At 37.3% G+C, this 17962-nt stretch overlaps 1 protein-coding gene across 11 annotated transcripts in view; it reads left to right on the top strand.

The window, feature by feature from the left end:
• The window catches only part of SIPA1L1 (signal induced proliferation associated 1 like 1), a 425147-nt gene that overhangs the window by 88759 nt on the left and 318426 nt on the right, over positions 1–17962 (top strand). For 10 of the 11 annotated variants that reach the window (XM_032180040.2, XM_032180036.2, XM_032180028.2 and 7 more), the window contains one exon: positions 2711–2777. The exons of the other annotated variant lie outside the window; for it this stretch is intronic. The gene's annotated coding sequence lies outside the window, so the exon portion shown is untranslated. The remainder of the gene's footprint in view (positions 1–2710; positions 2778–17962) is intronic. 11 annotated transcript variants of the gene reach the window in all.

The raw sequence follows: 17962 nt of genomic DNA, 5'->3' as shown, positions 1-17962 counted from the left end.
AAGAGAGGGAAAAAATGTTTATGTTTTGAAACTTTATTATGAGTTTTTATTTAAAGACTAACTTAAATCTAGAAAAAGGGGGTAGAGGTTAAATTTCATATCGTGCACTACAACTTCTGAACCTTCCTAGTAATTTCTGGGTTTTCCTTTCTTTGTAGCATTGCTTTGTTCTCTTAGCCATTGATGGATATTGAAAAGTTGTCCTTGAACCTGTCATTATTTTTCTAGCTCGTAACGGGGGCTGCCTTCCCCAGTTGTCTTCTCTCTGAGTGGAGGTGTGGAAGTCTCTACACTGATTTCACAGGCACCTTGAATCTAGAACATATGTTAGCCTCTACTACTCCGTTTCAGGTTTGGATAAGCACAGCATTCAGCAAAGCTTCCCAAGGAGTTGGCTGGGCCAGAGGTTGCAGTGAATGGGAGCTCCTGATTGGAGTCGTGCCTCTGGCACAGGTTCTACCTGGACTACCAAACCTTCTGGTGCTTCTGGTGCTTTAGGGTATGAGTACTGGTCTCTGCCCCACTACCGACAGCCCCTGGCTGGCTTGCTGCTTTGAGTTACTGTGGTTGAGCCTGATTTGGGTAGCTCCTGTGTACACTGAAGATTCAGAAGACAAAGTCAGACTTTAATTAGAAAAAGCTCATTTCCCACATATGGAAATCTTGTTCTATTGGAATGGAGTAATTCTGATGGAATCTAAGTGTGTTCATAAATCCTGTCCTTTTGCTTGAGTTTAAAATTTGCATGTTTATTCATGTTCCTAAGTGGATTACTACCGCAGATCAGCTGCCAGGCATGTCTTATTTATATAATTAGTTATAGCTCATTAGTTAAAGATTAACAAAACGAAGTATATATTTTGAGTGTTATAGATTTCTTCACCTATTCTATGGGTGCAAGCTGCAGGCCAGTTGTGTAAAAACAGCAAGTTTTGTTATCTTAGATATCTGACAATCAGAATATCCTTTACAGCAAGCTTGTCCATCCTGCAGCCCATGAGCCACATGTGGCACAGGATGGCTTTGAATGCAGCCCAACACAAACTTGTAAACTTTCTTAAAACATTATGAGATTTTATTGCAATTTTTTTTAAAGCTCATCAGCTATCGTTAGTATATTTTATGTGTAGCTTAAGACAATTCTTCTCCCACTGTGGCCCAGGGAAGCCAAAAGATTGGACATTCCTTCTTTAAAGGTTTATTTTACCCACAGTTTTCTTCTGATATTTGTACGATTTGGTTATGATAGTGTAGGAAAGGCCTGTTGCGGGATCTTACCAAGCTCTGTCCTACCGAATTACATGAGATCATAGTGTGAGGGTATGATAGGCCCTCGGTAAGTCTTGTTTGAAGTGCTTTATTTAGCTGAATAAAAGGTGGGAGTCCTAATGTCCAGGGTGATAGGCTGGGAAGAGGAACTTACCCTTTTATCTTCAGTAGGAATTGGGAATATCTGTGAGTGAAACTAAGTTCTGATGATTTTTATTCTTCTTAGCTTCCGTTTTATGTGACTGTTAACAGAGTTTGGCAATTACATAGTTTGGAATAGTGTTTATTTATTGGAAGCTCTTATGAACGCGTCTGACTTATTTAATACATTTTAGAAATTGGTACATGTGCTGTAGATGATTACTATTGGGCATGTATGTGGGTATTCTTTTAACCAATAAGCTTAGCATTCATAGGAAATACAACTATGGTGGGAGCTTAGTAGGTGATCTGAAATGAGCAGTGTGAGAATTGTGGAATTTCCAAATATGCAGTGTTTGGTTTCTTCGGAACAGGGTTTCTAAACCTCACCAGTATTTTCGTTTTAGGCAGGATAATTCTTTGTTGGAGGGGACTGTCCTGTGCATTGTAAGATGTTCAGTAGCTTCCCTGGTTTCTGTATATTAGATGCCAATAGTGTGCCCCCCCACTTGTGATGACCAAAAATGTTACCAGATGTTGCAAGATGTCCCCTGGGGGTACAAAATTGCTCCCTGTAGAGAACTAGTATTTTGGAATAGTGATTCCCATAGGCATGTGATGGACCAACTCATCAAAATCACTTTGGTGGTGGTGGTGTTTTTTCTTTTATACATACGGCTTCTAGGGTGAGATCTTTGAGTAGCAGTCTGTGGACAGACTGAATGAATAGCCAAGCAAGAATTTGTTGTTTAAGTGGGAATGGCTGTTGGTTGGCTCAAATTTAAATATGTGTTGAGGCGGGGCATAGTGCAGTGGCTTACACCTGTAATCTCAGCATTTTGGGAGGCTGAGGCGGGTGGATCACCTGAGGTGAGGAGTTCAAGATTAGCTTGGCCAACATGGTGAAACCCTGTCTCTACTAAAAATACAAAAATTAGCCAGTGTGGTGGTGCACACCTGTAATCCCAGCTACTCAGGAGGCTGAGGCAGGAGAATTGCTTGAACCCAGGAGGCGGAGATTTCAGTGAGCTGAGATCTTGCCACTGTACTCCAGCCTGGGCAACAAGAGCAAAACACTGTCTAAAAAAAAAAAAAAAAAAGCCCAATAAATGTGTATTGACCTGCACATAAAGAGATTACCAATTAAAGAAGGTTTTAGAGACAAAGTATAACATTTCACAATTGTGATTTGATTAGTAGTGGTGATTTTTTTCCCCTTTTACTTACTATGAGTTATAGTTGTGTGTTTTTCAAAATTTGGAAATAACTACTAATAAAGTTCATTATTATTTTAATCTAGGTTTTGAGAGATTACCTGAAGTTGCACTCAAAAGCAAGATATACTACTAACTTTGAAATGGAATAAGGTGAGTTGATGGATTAGTTCCAAAGTCACATTGCGGGGAGGGAATGTCACACAGTCATTCTTAGAAGACCTGCTATTTGGCCAGGTGCAGTGGCTCACGCCTGTAATCCCAGCACTTTGGGAGGCTGAGGTGGGTGGATCACCTGAGGTCAGGAGTTCGAGAACAGTCTGACCAACATGGTGAAACCCTGTCTCTACTAAAAATCCAAAAATTAGCTGGGTGTGGTGGCACACACCTGTAATCCCAGCTACTTGGGAGGCTGAAGCAGGAGAATCGCTAGAACCCAGGAGGTGGAGGTTGTAGTGAGCCGAGATTATGCCATTGCACTGCAGCCTGGGGGACAGGGTGAGACTCCATCTCAGGGAAAAAAACAAAAACACAAAACCCTGCTATTTATAGCAGAATTTTGATTTATCAAATGTCCGATATTTTCTGCCTACTGGCTTTTCCCTTTTTGAAGTGGAAAAGGAAAATATGGGAAATGCTTGTGCAGTTTTAGTCATTGATTTCTGAATTCAGTGTTGTCATCTTTGCAGATGTAATAGTTTGGATAATTTTCTGGCTACTTAAGAAGGTTTTCTGTTACATATTTATGTTTTCCCTCCATAGTGAATGCATTAAAAATCTTCTCTATATTTCTTGAAATTTGGTGAGGACTTATACTGCAACCCATGTTCTAAGAATCTTGTTAACTCTAATGCATCGGTGTATAGTTTGGGGTGCCAAGCTTTTCCTGAATAATTGAGAAATGATCAGATGATCTACCCTTTGATGTATACTGGTATATGTGTTACTATTGCTCTTAGAGTGACTGTACTGGCTTACTCATCTCTTAAACATTTTAAACAATTACAAAAGGATATTCTCTTATTGAGAAAAACAACAGCTGAATGCAGATTAAGGGAGACGCATTTTGTACAGGTCAAAAATACTGTCATATGTTACATTCTGGTGTTGTGTAGGTTTCATTATACTTAACCTTGACCGCAGCCAGATGCTGAAACAAAGACCTTAGAGTTTTTCTTATTTGTTGCTTTGTCAGAAGAAAATTTCCTAAGGAGTCAGCTCTTCTGGAGTGACTGCATCCTATAACGGATGGTCAAGTTATCTGAGCATCTCCCCTCCATAAACCTTTGTGCAGAGCTTAGGGGGTGGGTAATTGGAGCACTGCTTTTAAAGTGGCTTGCTATTTGTGACCTTCCTTGAATTTCAGTAAGGGAAATTTGGGAATCATTATCTCTGAAAATGGTTTTAAAGTACATTAGGGCACTTTTGTGGGTTACATTTATTTGACCATTCCCAGCATCATTCTTCTTTAATAGAGGTGGAATCTAAGATTTTTAGATATCTGTAATTTTTAGCCATTTGAAAAATCCAGTCTTTTAATAGCAACACAACTGAAAAACTGTCTTTGAAAACATAACATCTTTGGAACTGTCAAGACTTGCTTAATGGTGAAGCAAGCAGCCTGCAGGAATGCTCTGTGAATGCAGCTCTGCTCTGGTACTTCGAGAGGGAAGAAAAATCAGTACATATTATTGAGTGCCCTGTGATTTTTACCTCAATCTTGGAAGCTGTTTTTCTAGATATACTTTTTTTTCCCCCTCCAGAATAGCTATATGTTATTGAAATGTGCACCTTCAGTGCAGTTGTCTTAATGGGTTTTTTTTTTTTGAGATGGGATCTCACTCTGTCTCCTAGACTGGAGTGCAATGGCGTGATCTCGGCTCACTGCAACCTCCACCTCCCAGGTTCAAGCGATTCTCCCGCCTCAGCCTCCCAAGTAGCTGGGATTACAGGCATGTGCCACCACACCCAGCTAATTTTTGTATTTTTAGTAGAGATGAGGTTTCACCATGTTGGCCAGGCTGGTCTTGAACTCCTGACCTCAGGTGATCAGCCTGCCTCGGCTTCCCAAAGTGCTGAGATTACAGGTGTGAGCCACCATGGCTGGATGTATTAATGGTATTTTAATAATAACTCTTGGTTGATAAACTTGAATATGACAGTTTTGAGCAGGCTATATTTAAGTTCTATATACTACCGTGAGGCCAGGCACTTGTTTAGCTTCTGTGTTGTATAGCTACACCTTGTATTTTGTTCTTTTTTAAAAAAATATAATAAATCTATAGATTTATTAACACAAAAACTGACAGTGTGGTATGAAGTTTACATTTAAACGAAGTTTTCTCAGAAATCTAACACGTGCCTAAAAAGATTTTACAATGTAGCTCTAGATGCAAATCCAGACAATATCAAAAACTGATGGATCTCATGACTCAAGACAGAGCATTTTGGGTTTCAGTTACTTCTTAGGATTTCTTAAAAATGGTTTTGTGTTTTTTGTGGGTTTTAATACACCTTGTTTTTTGAATTGGGTTGCTTCATTTGATAACTTGAACCTCTGGGCACTGAAATATCTTCTTTTAATAGCAGTGATATCTGGTAATGCTGGTATAGTATCTCTAATAGGTCAGGTGGGAGATTCTTCTGTTATACATCCATTCTTACTTAGGTCTCCTCAGGCAACACAGGAGGAGGCCATGACTCAACAGTTCTCCCAACCTGTTGGTGACATGACTCTTGGCCTTCTAAGTGTATACTTCCTTCCTAAGTGCTATTTCTCTACTTAAGGGATATCTAAAACAATTTCTGTACTCTAAAAGAAAGAAAAATCTACACACACACACACACACACACACACGCATGCACACACACAACCTTGTATGTATGTAGTTTTATGTGTACCTTATTAAATCTATCATTCTTTTTTAAATTATTGTTTGAGCAGCATTATTCTAGAATATAAACACTGAATTGAATAAGCATACTTTTTTCTTTTCCTTTAAACAAATTTTTAAAATACAGTTTTTAAAATTAAATAGAGACATAGTCTCACTGTGTTGCCCAGGCTGGTCTGGAACTCCTGACCTCAAGTGATCCTTCTCCCTTGGCCTCCAGAAGTGCTTGGAATAAAGGCATGAGCCACCGTGCCTGGCCTGCATGTAACTTTTGACTCCTCCAGAACTTAACTACTAATAGCCTACAGTTGACCAGAAGCCTTACCAATAACATAAACAGTTGAATAACATGCATTTTGTATGTTATATGTATTATATACTGTGTTCTTACAATTATGTAAGTTAGAGAGAATAAAATGTTATTAAGAAAATCCTAAAGAAGAGAAAATATATTTGCTATTCATTAATGAAAGTGGATCATAAAGGTCTTCATCCTCATTGTCTTTGCATTGGGTAAGCTGATGAGGAGGGAAAGAAGAGATTGGTCTTGCTGTCTCTAGTGACAGAGGTGGAGGAGGAGGAAGGGGAGGCAGGAGAGGCAGGCACACTTGGTGTAACTGTTATTGAAAAAATCCACTTTCAAGTGGACATGCACAGTTCAAACCCATATTGTTGAAGGGTCAACAGTGCTAGGCAGTTTTATTTTCTAAATGCTAACTATAATATAGTATAAAATATTAAAAATGTATAGTAGCTAGGGGATGATTATAGAATCTTCCTTTCATCTTGGCTGTGACTAGTTTGAACTGAGTTTGGCATGGCCTGAGGTCACTTCAGAATTATTTTGTTACGCATTTTTATTATCCAAAGCCCATTCCTTTGTTCTTAAAGAAGAAAATGATATGAAATCCTTTGACCTAAAAAACATTTTTATCAGCCAATAGAACGGTAGTTTAACCCTTTCGTATTTACTAATGCTGTTGTACCCTTTTTCTTTTCAGTAGGAACAACTTATTCTCACTCAGCTCTTATTTTTATGTTCTCCAGAACATAAAAGAGCAACTGCCCATGCCAAATAGTTACCTCTTTTAAACTCATTCTAGTGGAACAAATGATAAGAGGTGTTTGAATTAAGTTGTTTTTGGAGGAGTGTGCCTTATTTCTTAATACCTGATTTTTTTTTTGGGCCCAGATCTGCATGGGTATGATTGTCTATAGTAGTATATTGTAATTTTATAATGGTACCATGTTGCCCACTTTCTTGACTTTAATATTTCTTTAAATATTTAAAATTTGCTAATAGTGGATTTGAACAAAAGTCTAAAGGAAGGGATCAGAAAATAAAGAAGAAAGAAAATGAACTGTGTGGATGTAGTTGGAGGTCAGGGTAGGAATTGTGCAGAGCTCAGCCCCACCCCCTACTGCCCCTATTTGCCTTAAAAAGTTGGGTGGCACGAGCATTTTTGAAGACCTGACTTCTGAGACAGCAGGTCACAGGGCAGAACTGGAGGAGAAGCTTGCATTTGCCAGTTGATCATGAATTGCTAATGTTTCTCGAAGGGCTTAGGAAACAGTGATGGGGATTTTATTTTAAAACCTGGACTTTATTTTAATGTTTGTCAGTCCCTAAGCATATTTTATATATACAAGGAAGCTGTAAATGTCTTCACTGGTATTTAGTGCCTTTCCCCAAAACCGTGATGGAAAATTAAGGCCATATGGTGAGTAAAGTCTTACATGTGGGGAAGTTCAGCATGCCACATTCTGGAGCTTTTGGTGCTCCTGTGGGGAGGGCTTTATTGTATCTTTTTGGAAAAGATTTTTAATAAGCAAGAGAATATAGAGTTGAATGTCCTTGGCTTGAAGGCCATTACTACTCACATCTGCACAAAATGGGCCAAGGTCTTCAGTGAGTAGATGATAAGGGAAACACAGTGGTATGGGTGGGCAGCCCTTCCGCGTGATATCAGCCTCTCAGAGCAGGGGTGTTTCCTGAACCGTTGCTGTCTCAGCACATGACTAGCCTTGAGTTCTGCCTGTGATAGTTTCCTTAATTAAAACAGTCTGATTGGCACTCTGGATGAGCGTTCAGTAGGCTAAATAGTGAATGGTTGCTGAAGAGCTAACGGACTTTGTTTTCTTTCAGGGTTTTTTTTTTTTTAAGTCTATAACTTAATTCAGTAACTGACCCTTGTCTGCTGCCAACCAATGTTTTTTTCCAGTCAACTGAAAAGTAAATGTTTTGAGAAATTGACTAGGTAACATTTGATGAATATCTGTCTTTGTGTAGGGACTTTCAGGGCTGCTCTGGCCTGAAATAAAAGCTTTTGGGCCAGGGGTGATGGCCCACACCTGTAATCCTGTAATTTGGAAGGCTCAGGAGGATTTCTTGAGGCAAAGAGTTCAAAACTAACCTGGGCAACATAGTGAGACCCCATCTCTTAAAAAAGAAAAAATTAGCTGGACATGGTGGCATGCACCTGTAGTCCCAGCTACTTGGAAGGCTGAGGTGGGAGGATTGCTTGAGCTTGGGAAGTTGAGGGTGCAATGGGCCATGATCACACCACTGCACTCCAGCCTGGGTGACAAAGCGAGACCTTGTCTCAAAAAAACAAAACAAAACAAAAACCTTAAAGCTTTTGTAGTTTTAAGGTAAGATATTCTGCGTCTGTTGACATTGTTTCTTCCCTGGATTTATTAGTGGGAAAGTTAATTAAGCAAATAATTATTTTATATCTATTATGTAGAGAGAACATTTTGCTTAGTATTAGCCAGGATAGAAATATGAAAAAGAAATGCCCCCTCGTAATCAAGTTATTTTTCTAGAGGAGAGTTAGACATAATTGAAAATGGTCATAATAAATGACCAAACATAATAAGGCCTTTAGTAGAAATATAGGTAAATTCATTGAGGCATTTATAGCGGGAGGATTGAATCCATGAAGGTGGCATTATTTGAACAGGGCATTGAAAGGCCATCTAACTTTGTCTGCCTATCCACCCATCTATCTGTCTACTAAAGGAGTAACATTTGGTTTTTTAGGTAACCAAAGCAACTCATCTTTGTTGTGTAAAATCTTGGATGTTCTTAATGGCACACAGATCAAAGTAAAAATCACCTAATTCCCACCAGATCACTCAGTCTTCACCACCTAGAAGTAACTATTCCTGCTATCACTTTTACTTATTATCTGTGGAATTTTCCAAACATACACAGAAGTAGAGAGAAAAGTACAGTGAGCCCCCATGTACTCATCATCTAGCTTCCACAGTCATGGACAGGGACATTTTGCCATTCTGTCTGTCTTTCTCCTGCTTTTGTGTTTTTTTTTTTTTTGTTGGAGTTTCAGATATTATACTATTTAACTTATAAATACTTCAGTCATTTTTTGTTAACAGAGAAGCACTTAAAAAAATAGCAGCAATGTCATCACCGTTAACAAACTTACTATGTATACTAGCTAGTCATATAAGCCCTAGTCCATGTTTTCTCCCTTGTTTCAAAATTGTCGGTTTACAGTTGGTTAGTGGGAATCAGGATCCAAGCAGCCTTCACACATCGCACGTGTCTCTTTTAAGTCTTTCTTAATCTGTAGCATTGTCCCTTCTCTTCCTTTTTTTCATGTAATTTGTTGTGGAAGAAATGGGGTCATTTGTCCTGAGTCACTTTATTATTTTTATTTATTTATTTATTTATTTATTTTTTGAGACGGAGTCTCGCTCTGTCGCCCAGGCTGGAGTGCAGTGGCGCGATCTCGGCTCACTGCAAGCTCCGCCTCCTGGGTTCATGCCATTCTCCTGCCTCAGCCTCTCTGAGTATCTGGGACTACAGGCGCCTGCCACCACGCCCGGCTAATTTTTTGTATTTTTAGTAGAGATGGGGTTTCACCATGGTCTCGATCTCCTGACCTCGTGATCCGCCCGCCTCGGCCTCCCAAAGTGCTGGGATTACAAGCGTGAGCCACCACGCCCGGCCCTGTCCTGAGTCACTTTAATAGTTTTCTTTCATTTTTGTTCTTCTGTGTGATCAAAGATACGTTTTAAAAGCAAAATTAATATCATATTTCACATACTGTTTTATGAGCTACTTTTTATACTTAACGATTGAATAAGGACATTTTTCTATTGTTTACTCTTCTTCAATTAGTTTTTATTTTCTGTTAAATCTTATGGCATAATAGTAACTAAAATGAGAAAGATGTAGTTGATTATATTTAAAGTAAATCTGGCCAGGCATGGTGGCTCATGCCTGTAACCCCACTGCTTTGGGAGGCTGAGGCAGGAGTATTGCTTGAGGCCAGGGATTTGAGACCAGCCTGGGCAACATAGTGAGACCCGCATCTCTACAAAAAACGAGAAAAAAAAAAAGTAGGCAGGCATGGTGGTGTTTGCTTGTAGTCCCAGCTTCTTGGGAGCCTAAGGTGGGAGGATGGCTTGAGCCTGGGAGTTGAAGGCTGAAGTGAGCTATAATCACACTACTGGTACTCCATCCTGGGTGACAGAGTGAGACCTTATCTCTTAAAAAAATTGTAACATAAAATAATAAAATAGGTAAAGCTTACATTAGTGATATGTATCATAACAACAAATTGGTTATTTCTTTCCTCCTTGACTCCCTCCCTCCCTCTCTTTCTTCCTTTCTTTTTTACTCCAGTAGCTGTTATGGTTGGATATAATATTGGGGATGCAATTCCCTGGATTGAAAGTCCATTTTGTTTTTCCTGAGGAATGTAGAAGATGGTTGTGTAAAAGACAGCCTGCCTGATGGTTCCTTGACAGGGCTGAAAGTAGAGGGAGGTAAATGGTGCTCACCCAGGCTCTGATTTTCTGGAGATTTACCACAAGAAGGGGACCCTTATTATTATTGTCGCTGAACTTTATTAAAATGTTAAGCTTACATTTCATATAAACTAGGCCACTGTAATCCCAGCACAGTGGGAAAAGATTCTTAGTCGTTAAAATGGAGTATGACATTTTTATTTAGTGATGCTAACATTTTTAACTGTTGTATGTGAGGACCTCTTCCAGTTATTGCCAAAGATTTAGCCTGGGAAAGAGATTATGTGTGTTGGCTCATACCAATAATAATTATACCAGCTGAAGCTTCATGTAGCCATTTAAGTAGACAGAGTCAGCTTCGTTTATGATGTTATAATTGTTCCTATGGTAGTTTGTCTTCTTCCATTTGATTAGACTTTTTGTAGTTATTTTAACTTTTATTTGTTGTTGCTTTTTCCTTTTTTAAAAAGTGAAACAATACATATAACATCTTAGCCATTTTTACTGTACAGTTCATTGATATTAAATACATTAATGTTGTCCAGCCGTCACCAGCATCCATTTTCATAATTCTTTTCATTTCAGTAAAAATGAAATTCTATACTCATTAAACAGTAACTGCCCATTCCTACCACTGCCCAGAATGATGTCCATCATTCTGCTTTCTGTCTCTATGATTTAGGCTACTCAAAACACTTCATATAAGTGAAATCATCATACATTATTTGTCTTTTTGGTGACTGGCTTATTTCACTTACCATAATGTCTGAAGATTCATCTGTGTTGTAGCATGTGTAAGAATTTCCTTCTTTATAAAGTGGAATAATATTCCATTGTACGTGTACACCACATTTGGCTTATCCATTCATCCATCGATGGACACTTGGGTGGCTTCCGCCTTTTAGCTATCGTGAAGAATGTTGCTGTGAAAATGAGTGTACAAATATCTCTTTGAGACTCTGCTTTGAATTTTTTTGGTAAATACCCAGAAGTAGAATCATTGGATCATCTGGTAATTCTATTAAAAAATTTTGAGGAACTGCCATAATCTTTTCTTCACAGTGGCTGTACCATTTTACATTCCTACCAACAGTGCACAAAGATTCCAGTTTCTTCACATCCTTGCTAACACGTATTTTCTGTTTTTTTGATAGTTGACATTGTGATGGGTATGAGGTGGCACCTTGTAATTTTGATTTGTATTTCCCTAATGCTTAGTGATGTCAAACATTTTTTATGTGCTTATTGGTCATTTTAATATCTTCTATGGAGAAATGTTTATTCAAGATCTTTGCCCATTTTTGAATCAAGTTGTTTGTTTTGTTGTTGAGTTATAGTTCTTTATATAGTTGTGATGTTAATCCCTTGTCAGATATATGAATATGATTTGCAAATATTTTCTCCCATTCTGTGTGTTGCCTTTTTTAGTCTGTTGATAGTGTCTTTTGATGCACAAAATTTTAAAATTTTCATGAAGTCCAATTTGTCTATTTTTAAATTTTGTTATATATGCCTTTAATGTCATATGTAAGAAAACATTGCCAAAGCCAGTGCTGTGTAGCTTCTACCTTATGTTTTCCTCTGAGAGCTTTATAGTTTTAGGTCTTACATTTAAGTTTTTCATTCATTTGAGTTAATTTTTGTAAGTAATGTTCACCTAACTGTATTCTTTTGCATACGCACTTTTCCCAGCACCATTTGTTGAAAGGACTGTCCTTTCCCCATTGAATTCTTGGCACTCTTGTCAAAAAATCATTTCACCATATATGCAAAAGCTTATTCTGGGCTCTGTATTCTATTCCGTTGGTCTGTCTTTATGCCAGTACCATGTTGTTTTGATTACCATAGTGTTTTAGTAAGTTTTGAAATCAGAAAGTATGAGTCCTCCTGCTTTGTTCTTTTTCAGGATCATTGTGGCTATTTGGGTCCCCTAATATTTCATGTAAATTTTAGAATTGTTTTTCTTATTTATGCAAACATATATTGGGATTTTGATAGGGATTGTATTACATCTGTATGTTGTTTTGGGTAATATTGCTATCTTAACAATATCAAGCCTTTCAGTCCTTGAACATGGAAAGTGTTTCTATTTCTTTCTCTTTTAACTTCTTTCAGCAGTGTTTTGTAGTTTTCATTGTACAAGTCTTTCACTTCCTTGTTTAATTCCTAGGTATTTTATTCTTTTGATGCGTTTTTGTAATGTCCTTTTCAGATTGTCCATTGATAAGTATATAGAAATGCAACTGATTTTTGTATGTAGACTTTGTCTCCTGCTATGTTGCTGAATTCATTTATTAGTTCTAATAGTTTTTTGTGGAATCTTTTGGGTTTTCCACATGTAAGATTATATCACCTGTGGACAGAAGTAATTTTATTTCTTTTCCAGTTAGAATGCCTTTTATTTCTCTTTCTTGTCTAAATGCTTTGGTGGAACTTCCTGTGCTAAGTTGAATAGAAGTGATGAAAGCATGCATTCTTGCCTTGTTCTTGATGTTAGAGGAAAAACTTTTATTTTAGTCTTTCGTTATAGACATGATGTTTGCAACTGATTTTTCATATATTGCTTTTATTTTATTGAGGTAGTTTCTTTCTATTCCTAGTTTATTGAATGTTTTTATCATGAAAGGGTGTTGAATTTTGACAGATGCTTTTTCTGCATCAGTTCAGTTGGTCATGTGGGATATTTCTTCTCTTCATTCTGTTAATGTGGTGTATGATCTTTGTATGTTGAACCATCCTTATATTCCAGGAATAGATGCCACTTGGTCATGGTATATAATCCTTTTACTGTGCTGCTGAATTCAGTTTGCCAATATTTTGTTGAGGATTTTTGCATCAGTATTCATTAGAGATAATGGTCTCCAGTTTTTTTGTAGTATCTTCATCTGGTTTTAGTCTTAGAGTAATACTGGCATCAGAGAATGAGTTAAGAAGTGTTCCCTCCTCTTCAATTTTTTGGAAATTTGAGAGGGATTGCTGTTAGTTCTTTATTTGTTTGGTAAAATTTACCAGTGAAGCCATCGGATCAGAACTTTTCTTTTTGGAGAGTTTTTTTTTATTACTGATTTAATCTCTGTACTAGCTATATGTCTTAGGTTTTCTGTTTCTTCATGATTTAATGTTGGTACATTTTGTATTTCTAGGAATCCATTTTATCTAGGTTATCCAGTTTTTTGGCATACAGTTCTTCATAGTGCACTCTTATAATCCTTTTTATTTCTGTAGAATCAGTAGTAATGTCCCCACTTTCATTTTTGATTTTAGTAATTTGAATCTTCCCTTTTTGTGTGCGCAAGTACATCTCAGTAAATATTTGTCAATTTTGTTGGTATTTCCAAAGAACCAACTTTTGTTTCCTTAATTTTCTCTGTTGTTTTTCTTTTGTTTAGTTTATCTCTACTCCTTCTTTCAGTGAGCTTTGGGTTTAGTTTGTTCTTTTCCTAGTTCCTTAAGTTGTAAAGTTAGGTTTTTGACTTCCTAGTTCCTTAAGTTGTAAAGTTAGGTTTTTGACTTGAGATTTTGTCTTTTAATGTAAACATTTATAGCTGTGAATTTTCCTCTCAGCACTGCCTTTGCTGTGTCCCTTAAGTTTTGGCATTTGTGTTTTCATTTCGTTCATGTCTAAGTATTTTCTAATTTCCTCTGTGATTTCTCATTTGATCTATTGGTTAAGAATATCTTGTTCAGTATCCTACAATTTTGTGTTTTGTGGAAATAGTTTTACTTCTTATTAATTTCTAACTTCATCCTGTTGTGATTGCAGAAGACATTTTATGCGGCATCTTTGAATATCTGTTGAGACTTAATTTGTGGCTTAGTATATGGCTTATCCTGGAAAATATCCCATATGCATTTAAGAAGAATGTGTATACTGTTGTTAGGTAGAGTGTTCTGTATATACCTGTTAGTTTAGTTGGTTTCTTGTGTTGTTTGAATCCTCTGTTTCCTTATATCCAGTCCAGTTGTTCCATCCATTATTGAGAATGGGGTATTGACGTCTCCAACTATTATTGTAGAATGGTCTATTTCTCTCTTTGGTTTATCAGATTTGTTTTAGATATTTTGATAGGTGAATAAATTTTTATAATGGTTACATCTTCTTGCTATATTGTATTTTTTGTTAATATATAATGTAAATGTACATTGTCTAATGTAAACGTTTTTGACCTAAAATCTGTTTTGTTAGGTATTAGTATAACCATCCTTGCTTTCTTTTGGTGACTGTTTGCACGAAATAATCGTTTTATTGCTGCACTTAGAATCTGTTTGTGTCTTTGGATCTAAAGTGAGCCTCTTGTAGATAGCATATAGTTGGATCATGTTTTTTCATTTTTTAATTTTTAAACACATGTCCTTTGTCTATGAGAGGTTGTTTTTATCTGTTCTACCATTCTCTGTCTTTTGATTAGAGAGTTTAATCCATTTACATTTAAAGTAATGACTGATAAGGAGGCACTTTTGTCATGTTGCTATTTGTTTTCTACATGTCTTATAGCTTTTTGGTTCCTTATTTCTAGCATTAACTGTCGACTTTTGTGTTTGATTTTTTTTTTTTTATTGAAACCTTTAAAATTTCTTTTTTCTTGTATGTATTCTGTAGGTATTTTCTTTGTGGTTACCATAGGAATTACATTTAACATTCTAAAGTCATAGTACCCTAATTTGAATTTTTTTTTTTTTTTTTCCCAAAGACAGAGTCTCACTCTGTTGCCTAGGCTGGAGTGCAAGTGGTATGATCTTGGCTTACTGCAACCTCTGCCTCCCAGGTTCAAGCGATTCTACTCCCTCAGCCTCCTGAGTAGCTGGGATTACAGGTGCACACCACCATGCCCAGCTAATTTTTTTTGTACTTTTAGTACAGGCGGGGTTTCACCATGTTGGCCAAGCTGGTCTCAAACTCTTTACCTCAAATGATCTGCCTGCCCCGGCCTCCCAAAGTGCTGGGATTACAGGTGTGAGCCACTGCACCCGGCCTGAATTTATACCAGCTTAACTACATAAACTCTGTTCCTCTAATAGTTCAGGCACCACCTTTTTCACTGTCGATGTCACAGAATTACATCTTTATACATTGTGTGCTCAAAAACATGAAGTAATAATGAACTAATAAGAGATTAGTGCATTCGTTTCTTAAACCATGTAAAAAACAAAATGTGGAGTTACAACTAATAGTACTACCTTTTAGACTAAATTTTGAAAGAAAGTTTAGTCTCCTAAATCACATAGCAAACAAAAAATGCAGTTACAGACTATTTTTACAGTGACACTTTTATAATTGCTCATGCATTTACTTTTATTGAAATCTTTATTTCTTTATATGGCTGCAAGTTACTCTTTAGTGTCCTTTTATTTTTACCCTGCAGGGACTTCTTTTATCATTTCTTGCAAGACGGGTCTAATGGTAGTAAACTTTCTCAGCTTTTTTTTTTTTGTCTGAGAATGTCTTCATTTCGCACTCACTTTTGAAGGACAGTTTTGACAGAATAACATTCTGGTTGATAGGTTTGTTTGTTTGTTTTTTGCACTTTGAATATATCTTCCTAATGCCTTTTGGCCTCCACAGTTTCTGATGAGAAACCTGCTAATAATCTTAGGAGGATCCTTTGTATGTGATGAGTTACTTTTCTCCTGCTGCTTTCAAGATTCTTTGTCTTTAGAAAGATATTATAATGTGTGTCAATGGGGGTCTCTTTGAGTTCTCTTGTCTCCTTTTGGAACTCTCACAGTGCATGTGTTGCCTAGCTTGATGGTGTCCCATAGGTCCCCTGGCTCAGCTCACTTTTCTACAGTCTTCTTCCTGTTTCTCAGACTTGATCATTTTCATTGTCCTATCTACAGGTTCACTGATTCTTTCTTCTGCATCCTCAAATCTGCCTTCAATTCCCTCAGTGGATTTTTTGTTTCTATTGTTGTGCATTTCAACTTCAAAAATTTTTTTCTAGATTTTGGATCTCTTTATGAATATTTTTATTTTGCTTATGATTTTTTTTTAGCTTTCTCCACGTCTTCCTTTAATTCTTTATCTTTAACATGGTTGTTTTCGTCTGGTGGGTCTGCCAACAAGTATTTTTCAGGGTCAGTTTTTAATTTATTTTTTCCTTTGAATGGGCAGTATTTTCCTGTTTGTGTTTCTTGTGATTTTGTTGTTGTTGAAAACTGGACACTTAATTTTTTTATTTTTATTTTTTTTGAGGTGGAGTGCAGTGGTGCGATCTCGACTTACTGCAGCCTCCGCCTCCCAGATTCAAGCGATTGTCCTGCCTCAGCCTCCCAAGTAGCTGGGACTATAGGTGTGTGCCACTGTGCCTGCTAATTTTTGTATTTTTAGTAGTGATGGGGTTTTGCCATGTTGTCCAGGCTGGTCTCGAACTCCTAACCTCAGGTGATTCCCCCCACCTTGGCCTCCCAAAATGGTGGGATTACAGGCATGAGCAACCACGCCTGGCTGAAAACTGGACATTTTAATCTCATAATGTGCCAACTCTGGAAATCAGATTCTCCCCTTTCCTTATGATTTGCTGTTTTTTTTTCTTTTTTACTGGTTTTATTTTTATTTTTATTTTTATTGTAGGCTGTCTCTGTGCTGAGGATCAATCTGACATGTAAATTTAAGGTCTTTTCAGATATTTTCTGAGTCTGCACCTTTCCCTGGCCATGCATGGTCACGTTCTAATTTTCGCCATATATGTGGTTGCTTTTGAATGGCCTAGTCTTTAATGTCTGGCCCTTAAAAGGGGTAAAGAGAAAATTGAATGGGGGTTGGGGAGAAGAGCTCTGGCCTGTTAAATGCCCTGAGGTCCCTTTGGCCAAAAAGGAGGGTCTTACTGCAGGAGGGGAGGTTTAACAACAGTGGCCTGTTTGCACTTTTGTGATCAGAAGCAGCAGTCAGCCATTAGAGCACAGATCCCTGATATTTAGAGGGCAGGGTCCTTTTTGCCCATCCTGACTCTTGCCAGCTGTGTGCAGACTGCTCTAGGAAATATGTGCCCAGCTACCTGCCCCAGGACTTGGGGTAGATGATGGGTAGCTGCAACTATGGAAGAGCCAAAATTAAATGAAAATAACCTTAGTGAACTGTTCAAGCCTTCCCCTAGAAGTTGCAAGTTTTCCATAGATTCCACAGCTCCAAAATAATTATTTCGGATAGATTCTGCCAGTGCATCTATTGTCTGGGCGGGAAGACAGATTCCTGATACTTTCTACTCTGTGATCATCCCAGAACATGCTCCTCAATTTCATTTTAATTTAGTAATAGTTGCTGAGATATTATTTTTATTTCACCATATTATTTAATCCCAAGTCACTTGATAACATTATGTTTTTATGAGACATTTTTTCAAAATTAATTTTTTAATAGAAGTAATAAATGAGTCCCTTTATAAGGTTTGAGTGCCTGTTTCCTCCCCACTTCCCTCATCCTGGTTCTCTGGCTTGCTCTCCACTGGTAAACAGTTTGTTGATTTGGTACTTTTATTTTTATTTATAATATAAAAGCATTGTATTTTTGTATTTTAGAAACTTCACATAATTGCCATTGTATTTAGTATCTGTAATTTTTTTTTTCATTCAACAACATGCTTTGGATAGCTATTCATGTTGGTTCATATAATCCCAGTTCATCCTTTTTAACTGCTACTTAGTCATGGGGATTGATTTGTTTTTTTT

This window comes from Hylobates moloch, unplaced genomic scaffold, assembly GCF_009828535.3.
Source record: "Hylobates moloch isolate HMO894 unplaced genomic scaffold, HMol_V3 SCAFFOLD_16, whole genome shotgun sequence".
In the NCBI taxonomy this organism is placed as follows: Eukaryota; Metazoa; Chordata; class Mammalia; order Primates; family Hylobatidae; genus Hylobates; species Hylobates moloch.
The sequence above is the reverse complement of the archived record's forward strand: the minus strand, read 5'-3'. Positions and strand labels throughout refer to the sequence as shown.